At 35.5% G+C, this 11,369-nt stretch overlaps 1 non-coding gene across 1 annotated transcript; it reads left to right on the forward strand.

Moving 5' to 3' along the window:
• Positions 1-4,450: 4,450 nt before the first annotated feature.
• LOC141680226 (small nucleolar RNA R71) lies at positions 4,451-4,558 on the forward strand. The gene has a single exon (XR_012558290.1). It is a non-coding gene; the product is annotated as a small nucleolar RNA R71 (small nucleolar RNA).
• Positions 4,559-11,369: the final 6,811 nt, after the last annotated feature.

Below are 11,369 nucleotides of genomic sequence, written 5' to 3' on the forward strand. Positions count from 1 at the left end.
GCATTGAATAATAACCATATCATCGGTGTATAAGTGCATAAATTAATTTATCAACACATGGAGTCTCTGTTGGAACAAAATAGAAAATATTCTATACTACTTGCAAACTCGTATACTTGCGTGTATTATTAGCGCATGTTTAGTGACTAACAACAGCACCTCCAGCAAGGCAAAACATAAAACCTAACTGAGATACTGAATCATCTCGGTCTGTCTAGAAACTAGCATTAGTGTAATCTTTTACAACTAGCTTTTCATCTCCTCCATACACCAAAAATGAATCTTTAGTCCTCTTTAAGTACTTAAGAATATTTTTGACGGCTGTCTAGTGACCCTCACCTGGATTAGACTGGTATCTGCTTGTTATGGTCAAGGCATATGAAATATGAGGACGAGTACATATCATTGCATATATTATAGATCCAATTGCCGAAGCATATGGAACTTTGCTCATACGTCCCTAATCATCTAATGATTTAGGGCAGTTACCTTTTGAGATCACTATCCCATGAGACATTGGGACATATCCTTTTTTTGCCTCTTGCATCCCAAAATGATGCAATACCTTATCAATGTATGTACTCTGACTTAGGCCGATTAATATCCTTGATCTATCTCTATAGATCTTGATCCTTAATATATAGGTAGCATCTCCTATGTCCTTCATCGAGAAACTATTTCCCATCCAGGTCTTAACAGCCTGTAGAGAATGTATGTCATTCTCTATTAGTAATATGCCATCTACATATACTACTAGGAATGCCACATGGCTCCCACTAACCTTCTTGTAAACACATGGTTCATCTTCATTTTCAATAAAGCCAAACTCTTTGACTGTTTCATCAAAACGACGATTCCATCTCCTTGAGGCTTGCTTCAACCCATAAATAGATCAAAGCAACTTACAAACCATCTTAGCAAACTTTGGATCGATAAAACCCTCAGGTTGTATCATGTAAACATCCTCTTCAAGGCCCCCATTTAAGAAAGCGGTTTTGACATCCATTTGCCAAATCTCATAGTCGTAGTAAGCAGCTATTGCTAGCAAATTCCTGGTGGACTTGACCATAAAAACTGGTGAAAAGGTCTCATCATAGTCTATACCATGTATTTGTTCGAAACCTTTTGCCACGATCAGGTAGCTAAATTAGTTACAATAATTCAGGTAGCTAAATTAGCTAATTCAATTGGCTACAATCGACTAACAGCTTACCACTGATTGGCAAACGGGGCCAATATTTTATAATTTCAATGATCTGGATTTACCTAAATATAAAATGCATAATTCTCATCTTATTATTTTTATCAAGTACAAATTTAACATTTTATTTAATATATTAATTTTGATATATGTTTCGCACTACAAAAACTAATTCGATATTTTAATCAGCTTGCACATATTATCAACTATATATACTTATTAGAAAAATTATATAACTATTTTTAAAATTTTATATAATTAAATCTCAATTAACACGAATTGACTTCTAATTTATGTATACTTTGTTTTCACATTAATTTTTATTCGTTATGTTCATGCAAGCATCGATTTACTTTTAAGTAATCGTATTGGTAAATGATAACATGTAAGATTAGTATAACAAGTAAAATAATTAGGTGCATAATTAGAACTATAACTTGATTTTAATATAAGTCACATTAGTCAAAAAAACAAAGAATTATACGGTAAAATTTTATAATTACACTTATTTCAATTTTTTTAACTAGATAATTTAACAACATTTATATATTTATTTTAATATGTGTTTCACAATTAATATGAGATTTAATTTTAGGGTTACCAGCTAGTTTTTAACTAATATAAATTAATTCTATCATAGGAGTATTAATAATTAAAATGTGTGAATACATTTTAAAATATTATTTGTTCAATCAGGAGGGTTGATTTGTGTCGGACATGTTGCATGCAATTATTGGATGAAACAGAAGCGCAGGGATTGTAGGTGCAACCATTTACAACCCTTAGATTAACAACAAATGAGACATATCAACGATTGTTAGAAAGAACCAGTGACTTTCTCTCTGTTTGTTACTCCACTTCCTCCCCATATTATCAGCCTTCATTTCCTCACACATATTATCCTTTAACTTTTCTCTTTAATTTCTCCGTCTCTCTATTCTTTAATTTCACATATTCTCCACATATGCGATGAACAAGGAAGAAGTAATGCACCGATAAGTAAGACTTGTCTCCAGAATGACTTATGAACAAGTCATATGAAAGTACAACTGATGAGACCTCGAAGCTGATGGTTTTGTATGAAGCTTCATTTCTCAAAATTGAGGGATGATCCAAATCCCAAGCTTACGATTTATACAGAAGAGTTGGACAACCTAAAATTTTTTTGATGTTGACCATGGTAGAGCCTACTACTTTTATGCAATGTCCACTAAAAACTTGAAATATGTTATATCTTACTCACAGAAGATATACAACGGGTTTTTTTCCGTGACAAAGACGGTGGTCACGGTGTTTTAGTATTTGTTAGTATTTGTGCAAACTGTAATTGGATGCATCAATTTACTATGCCTGACTACAATAAATCTACTTGACATATGTAGTAGCAGTAGAAACTATAAATTGCTCCAGCTTGTAAATTTAGTACTCTAGATCGGTAGTTGATAAAAAACTAAAATGTCATAACAAGGTATAATTCGGATTAAAAAATTTACCCTTTACCAATTAAAAAATCTGGTGCGACTTGGACTTCGTAGCAGGTATACCAACTTACTTTTAACTACAGTATAAATGTCATAACTGACAAAATTTGTGCTTGTAATGAAATTTGTGCTTGCGATGTTTTTCTACACTTTGCGACGAAATGAATACTTATGACGAAATGGTTACTTATGATGAAATATGTACTAATGACAAAGTTAGAACTTGCACCATAATTGATACTTATGATGAAATGGTTACTTGTGACGAAAATATGAACTTAAGACTTGAGCAGAAATGTCGAATATTTTTTGTCGCAATTGGGCCAATTGCGAAGAATTGTAGTGTAAAAAATTTCGTCGTAAATGGGCATATTTCTTGTAGTGTGAGTTTATCCACTTTGACCAAGACGTCCTCCACAATGCCTCATGGATATGTAATAGAACGATTGACCAACTGCAAGGTCATATAAGTAGGCTTTGGCTCAGGTAAGTCCAACTTCTTGAAGATTGACAAGGGATCAGATTGATGCTCGCTCCCAAGTCATATAAGCATTTGTTAAATGACACTTTTCCAATGGTACAATGAATAGTGAAGCTTCCAGAATCTTTAAGCTTCGGAAGCAACTTCTGTTACAGTACAACATTGCATTCCTCCATGAGAACAACTGTCTCTAAGTCATCAAGCTTCACTTTTCGAGAGAGAATACCTTTCATAAACTTCACATAACTAGGCATCTATTCAAGAGCTTCAACGAACGGTATATTGATATGAAGTTTCTTGAACACCTCAGGAAACTTCTCAAACTGATTCTCCAGCTTTTTCTTCCGCAACCTATTAGGAAAAGGAGGTGGATGATAGATCTGTTTCTCCCCCATATTACCCTCCAGAGGAGTGTGTTCCAAAGTAGTTTTCCTTGGTTCCACTTATGCTTCCTTCTTCCCTTCTTCTTCAGCTACAGCTTCTTCTTCCGAAACTTGAGATTTTTCAGGATTTGCAACCTTTCCAGACCTCAATGTAATTGCCTTAACCTGCTCCTTAGTTTCCCTCTTTCCTGGCACTTCAGTGTCACTAGGGAGTGTACCAGGTTGACGATTTAGTAAGTCATTGGCAATTTGCCCAATTTGATTCTCCAAGGTCTTAATAAAAACCACTTGGCTCTTGCACATAAGCCTCAACTCCTCCAATTCAGATTTTTCATTAGACTGTTGCAGTTGCAGTTGGAGTTGTTGCCTTGGTGTATATTGCGGTTGCTGAAAACCAGGAGGGTTGTATTGCTTTGCTGCATACTGCTGATAAGGCTTTTGAACCGCATTCTGACTATTGCTCCAACTGAAGTTAGGATGATTGCGGTTGTTGGGATGATAGGTGGCTGGAACAGGCAGCTGCGACCTCTGAAAGTTGCTCACGAACTGAATTGATTCACTAGAAATAGCACACTGCTCTGTCTCATGGGCACCGGCACAAAGCTCACAGACACTAGTGATCTGATTAACTCCATAATTAACCAAAGAATCCACCTTCATCGTCAAAGCCTTAAGCTGAGCAGCTATAACAGTAGCTGCTTCTACCTCCAGAATTCCTGCTACCTTGCCCTGAGGTATTCTCTGAGTAGGATTCTGGTATTCATAAGCAGCCATCAGTTTAATTAATCCATAAGCTTCATCGTAGCTTTTAGCCCACAAGGCTCCTCCTGATGCTGCATCAAGCATGGGTCTAGAAGTAGCACCCAATCTATTATAATAGCAGTTAATGATCATTCAGTCAGGCATCCCATGGTGAGGACACTTCCTGAGCATCTCTTTGTAGTGATCCCAAGCCTCAAATAAAAAATTCTCCAGATTGATGAGCAAATTGAGTAAGTGCATTTCTGATTGCAGCAGTCTTCGCCATAGGAAAGAATGTAGTTAGGAACTTTTGAGCAAGATCCTCCCATTTGGTGATAGACCTTGGCTAACCAGCACTTAGCTTTATCCCGTAGAGAGAATGGGAAAAGCCTCAACTTAATAGCATCTTCAGAAACTCCATTGAACTTGATAGTCACGCAGATCTCAATGAATTCTCTGATGTGCATGTTGGGGTCATGTAATATACCAAATTTTTGGAATTTTTGAAACCCTTATGAATAGTGCTTTTGCTGATTATGCTGAATAAGAAAACTTTTCATACCACACTATGTAGGGGTTCTTTTATTGATCTTCTGAGATATTATTAGTACTCTATTTGGTATATAAGTGTATGTAAAGATCGTCAGAATCCAAATCCGAACACTTTGATTTTTCCCAAAAATCCCCCAGATACCGAAAGAATTGAGTATAAGGGAACATGATAAAAAGGATTTAAATTCAAGGATTATAAGAGAGGATTATAAAAGGAATATAATGTATTGAGAAAGGTTAAGGGAATCCAAGTAATGAGATCCCGGGTATGATCCCTCAACCGATAAACGAGAACGAAAGTTAAGTGAACCGTATAGCAGATCAGCGATCATTAGCCAAGTAATTAGAAGCTAATCAAAGAGGTTAGTGAGGATGATTTCATCAAACCAATAAGAAGAGGACAAGCATGGGAAGATGACATAAGATTGATGACCTAAGCATGACCAAAAAGGAAGGAAGTGTGGTTGATTATTAACCACACAATTTTACATGGTTAAAAGGGTAATTAAACAAAACAAAAACCAAGCAACCAATCAAAACAAATCAAAAACACAAAAAACACAATTTGACTCCCATTTTCTTCAAGAAGCTCTCGGCTTCTTTCTTGGGTAATTATCCTAGCTTCTCCTAGTCAAGTTACATACTTCCTAGGAATCTTAGCTTCAAAATCCTTTCCTAGAATTTCCTATAAATCATTCAAGAAGATGGTCAATAGTACTTTCTTAAAATTAATTTTTGTGTTCTTGATTTCTTTGAAAGATCAAGCTTGTATGAGGTTAGATTAAGGCTTCCATGGGCATTCCAAGGATCTTTCATGGATTAAAAGCTTTAAGGAAGGTATAACTCTTCATGATCTTAGTCTTAAGTTTTGTTGTTTGGATTTCCTAATTTTTAGATGATGGGTTAGTGTAATGGGTGTGTAATCATGTTTAGAGCTTTGTTTAGTAAGTGGTTTTGTGATGTTTTGGAGTTATAAATCTTGGTGATTAGTTAATGAACTTAAGTATAGTTTTAGTTCATTTTTGAGAATAATATAAATTGGACAACTTGAGGTGTTGGGGCTGTTGTAGCATTGTTTGGATGGAGTTTGGTTGTATGGTTGATTTGTGGTTGATTTGTGGGTGATTTGGTGTAGGATAAAATTTGGTAATCGCGTAAACATAGCCGTTGTAATGCCCGATTTACCTTAGACTGCTTTTGTTCTTAACATCAGGACCCGTGAACTCACTGGTAGATTTTGACTATTTCCATGATTAGATAGTTCATGTTACGAGCTTCGTTTTTATATGTGGTTCGTTTGAATCCGATGTACGGTTTAGGAGAAACGACCGTTTTAAGTAACGGCGTTTCGCGGCCGAACCATTACCTCTCGCCTTACTTTGAAACCTTCGTTAAGGCCCTTAAATGACTAATTGGAGTATGAAACATTTATGTAAAGTGAATGAGGCAGTTGGTAAGGTGCTCGCGAAAGAATCGTCTTAAAACTCTTAATGGTTAATTTATTAAAAATGGTGGAACCGAGGGTACATGAGCGACTTAAGTGAATCGTTAAGCGCTAAAGCAAACGTTAGGGTTCAATTGGTTAAAGTCTAGTTTCTTAAGCGACCGGGGTTTAATTCTGACTTTTGTTGTTGTTAATAGGTTATCGGACCCACTCTAAGCTTAAGTCTATCCGGGAGCACTCAGGCAAGTTTTCTACCCGTTTTACTGTTGTTGTGATGTATACATATGTATATGCATTATCTTGTGATAGATGCATGATGGTTAATTAGCAAATTCTTGCGATATATTGGAGCATGTGATATGGTATATATGCATGCCTGTTTCGTAATCTTGATACATATATCTGTTGATTCAGTTGCATAATACCTATGCTAAAGATAAGCAGTAATTGCGTATACCCTTAGTATAGAGGACTCCAAGGTGAACATTTTCTAAAATCGGGAGTCGATGTTCCCGAGTATATTATATATATATATTTATATATATATATATTGATATAGTTTTCAAAATTATTAATCGAATAAGGTTTATTCGATAACTTTATTTTTATTTAATTAATATTAATTTGAATATTCATTCGAGGACTTATGACTCGCTTTATTTTATTTAATGAATAATATTTTGAATATTCATTCGAGGACTTATGACTCCGCTTATTTACTAAATAATATTGTTTATTTTATTAAAGAATAATGTTTCAATAATCAAACTTATTTTCGATTATTCAAATAAAGATTATACTTTTGTATAAGTATATCTTGGGTTATTTAATATCCATTTCAAGTATGGGTTTTAAAACTTCTACTTCAATTATTTTTATAAAGATTATTCTTTATGGGAATATTATTTAAATAATAGTATTTAGATATTTTCTAATATATCGGGACTGATTTATTTCATTAAATCAGCATTACTCCAAACATTCTTAAAATGTTTTCGAGTCTTCAAAATGATTTTAAAAGTTAGAGCGGATCCAAAAACTCATTTTTATATTTAAGATCTTTCTTTCAAAGGGGATTTAAATACTCGTTCAAAACCTGAGGTTACTTATTGGTATCTTTGCCTGATCAGCAAGATATCGGGTTTATGCCAAAAGTCTTTTCCTTTCCAAAATTCATTGGATATTGCAACTCTGTTCATACTTTACATAACAGAGGTTTTCAGGAAATGTATGAGAGATATATATAGATATATATATCGGGACTTAATGAAGTATCTCCTAACTTCATTTCATTCAATAATATTTCAAAGATTGAATCTATTCAAGTCTTATCTTGTAGTCTCATCTGTGTGATGAACTTTTGAAACTAATTATAACTTGAATGGTGGTAGTTCAAGTTGTATTCGGAAAAGATATAAGTATATTGGAGTATCTTGTAACTTCATCTTTTAAACTTATATCTAGTAAATGATTTTCAGAAAAACGTTGAGACAATGTTAGATATATGAGATCACCTTGAAATGATATTTTTATACAGTTATAAACTGGAACTCTGTGTATATTATACATGTCAGACGATTTCAAAGATTGTGAAAAGTATATATGTATATATATACTGAATATTTTGCGACTTGGTCGCGTTAAGATATCAGCTTGGTTCATTTCTTCTTGACCAAGACTTTCATGAGTACTATAAGAATGCTCATATATTGTTAATTATTATACATATTATTTTGGTGGGCTTGTTGCTCACCCCTGCTTTCTTCTTTCATCACACAACAACAGATAGAAAAGATGAACAGGACCAAGCTCCCGATTCACAAGTGGTTAGGAAACGTTCTGCAGTTTCCTGTAGGCGTTGATGCCGTTGTAGCCGAGGTAGGATCTACCAATAGGCTAGGCTTTCAACTTTTGATGTACCAGACTTATGTATAATTATGAATTATAATAATGGCAAAGAATACGTAAATTATTCAAACCCTTTTTATGGTGAAATGGTTTATAATTGTGGAATAAGATGACTTGTGTTATTTTTGGATATTCATCTCTGAGACTATAACTTGTGGTGTGTGTGTGTATATTGTGGGGTCACAGTACGCAGTAGTTGGTTGACTGTTAAGATTAAGTATTGATAAGGGAAATGGAACTCGTGACAACCCAAATCCCCGACCCCGGATTTTGTGGTGTTACAGAAATGGTATTAGAGCCAAGCGTTATAAACCTCAGAGATGATATGATGTTAAAATAATAAGTTCACTAAGATAATAAGAACTCTTGCCAAGTTCATAGTCGGACTACCTAACGTAGTACTGACAGTTAAAACCCTTATGGGAACCCTTATAAATATCGTGATAGAAGCGTAGTTCGTTATCGTATATGGTAGTGGGACTCCGAACCCTGAGGTTGATGAGCAACAACGCGATGATGTTTTATTACTTATTGGAGATCAGATTATGGATCCGATAGAGCGTCCTAACGCGGGACCGGATGATGTTCATATTAAGGATGTAGCGGTTGAGGATGTTGTCCTAGAAGGGATTGTTGCTGAGAAGAATCCCATGGAGGATCCTGACTAGAATGAATAAAGGACCACTGAGGAATTGATGACCATGGTTAGGGAAACTACCAGAGGTAGAATTGGCCCGTCACTACTGGAGGTGCGTTCAAGTTTGTAAAGATAGTAGCCCTTTAACCCGGCTTACTCGTAAGACTGAGAAGTTTGAATGGACAGAGAAATGCGAGAACAGCTTTCAAGAACTGAAGCAAAGATTGGTGATGGCCCCTATGTTAGCATTGCTGGATGGAAAAAGGAGATTTTGTGATTTGTATTGACGCTTCACATAAGGAATTAGGGTGCTCTTATACAGCACAACAAGGTACTCACGTACGCGTCAAGAAAATTAAGGGAATATAAAATTTGATATCCCCACCCATGAGCTTGGGCTCGTGGCCTTAGTTTTGCCCTAAAGATTGGAGGCACTACTTGTATGGAGAGAAGTGCGAGATTTACCTAAGCCATAAGTGCTCTAGTGCATTTTCCCGTAGAAAGAGCTCAACATACGCCATAGGAGGCGGTTAGAACTAATCAAGCATTATGATTGGGAGATTCTTTATAATTCAGGGAAAGCCAATATGGTGGCTGATGCCCTTAGTAAAAAGGAGAGACACAAGATGATAATGTCTTTGGGAGAGTTTATAAGAGATTTTGGAAATAGAAGTGAAGGTAACCGGAGCCGGTACCGAAAAGCTGTTTGAGATTGCAATACAGTCCGAATTATCGAAAAAGAACATATTGTGCCAGAAAAAGTGATGAATGAAGGCAGAGAACCAACAATTAGATAAAAGATTAATACCGAGAAAGATGATAAGGGAATAATGAGGTATTCCTACAGAATTTGGGTTCCAAATGTTCAAGAGCTTAAAGTGAGATCTTAGATGAAAGCTAGTTTGAGGAATAAGATTTAGGGTAAACCCTGAATATGATAGTCAGGGAGGACGCCATCAAGGTAGAAGGAACCCATAACATAATGAAGTGGAAAATGAGGATTTAAAACATGTAGGATGACCCCGATTATGGGGAGGATGAGAAAACATTTCATACCGAGAAAACAGAAGTCGAGCAAGATAGGGAGAAACAGGACAACACTCCTATGGGGCAATTCATGGACCTGCCTAAACAAAATTTATACTTTTATTCCCAACCACCACCATGAGGAAACAATACGGTAGGAAATTCTTTCATGACCTTCAAGTCGCTAAGCTCTCAAAGTTCCAAGGAACAAGCTGACCCAGTCTAGGCAAGAGCCTGGCTAAAGGAAATATAGGAATCATTTGAGATTCTAAATGATTGACGAATCACAAAAGACTGTTTTTGTCACTTACCCTCCTAAGAGAGAGGCCACCCACTGGTGAAAGGCCAAGGAAGGCACGGAGCAAGAGCTTATAATAAACTGATTTAAGTTCAGTCAATTGTTTTTAGGAAAGTACTTCCCAAGGTTATGGAGTTAGTGTAAAAGCTTTAGAGCCAGAACAAAGGCAGAATAGTATGATGAATTATGAATCTAAGTTGTAAAAGTTGTCAAGATTCGTTATGAGGACACGAATCCAGAATGACGGGATGTTTGAAATCAATGCTTATGTTGTGTTGGTTCATGAAATAATGATAAGAGAAAGGAAAATAAAAAGAAACTGAAGTGGAAAGGAATAGAAAGGCAATAGAGTTTGAGGAATGATAAGGGAGTTGGGTATGAGGAAACCCTAAAGACTCGTAGCAATAGAAATAGAAAAGTATGTAATCGTCAGGATGAGGGTGATTCACCATAAGTTAAAGTTGATGATTGAAGCAATAAGAGATACATATATTTTATCCCCTGTAAGTTGGGAGGATTCGAGGAAACCTTGAGATAATTCGAAGGATAAATAATGAGACGCGGATAGACTGAGGAGATAAGGAAGTAAGAAATTAGGAAAATTGGATGAAGGAAGTGACCTTCAAGAATGTGAAGTGTAAGACCGGTGGCTTGATACCCAGAAAGGGAGACGCCAGGTATGAAAGATATCCCAACATTTAGATGACTGTTGAGATAAACAACAAAAGTAAATAAGGAATTATTAAGAAGAAGTTCATGTTGAACACGACCAATATCTTCCAGAACACCCTTGTTATCGTTACCGAATTAGGCATGAAAAGCTGATAACCGTTGTTATCTTTTAGAGGCCATATTGATTGACCTTATTTTGAATACAGATGTTATTGTGAAATTAGGCATATACTATCGAGCTGGGAATGATTGAATAAGACACCCTTATCAGGGATATATGACTTGATTTATCCATGGAAGGATGCATGTACCTTTTTAAAGGTGAAATTAAGGATATAACATCGGTAACTTAAAATGAATCCTAGGGGAATGCATAAAGGTTGGAATTTCACCCTTAATAGGGATAATATGAGTCTTGACAGTATGAATTAGAAAGGATTAAGGTAATAACAACCTTTAAGGATCAGTGGATAAATTTTTCAAAAGTATATAGACAATGATTCTGGTATTAATATATGGTATCTTGATATGCCCTGTATCTAGGG

This window comes from Apium graveolens, chromosome 1 (assembly GCF_009905375.1).
Source record: "Apium graveolens cultivar Ventura chromosome 1, ASM990537v1, whole genome shotgun sequence".
Classification (NCBI taxonomy): domain Eukaryota; kingdom Viridiplantae; phylum Streptophyta; class Magnoliopsida; order Apiales; family Apiaceae; genus Apium; species Apium graveolens.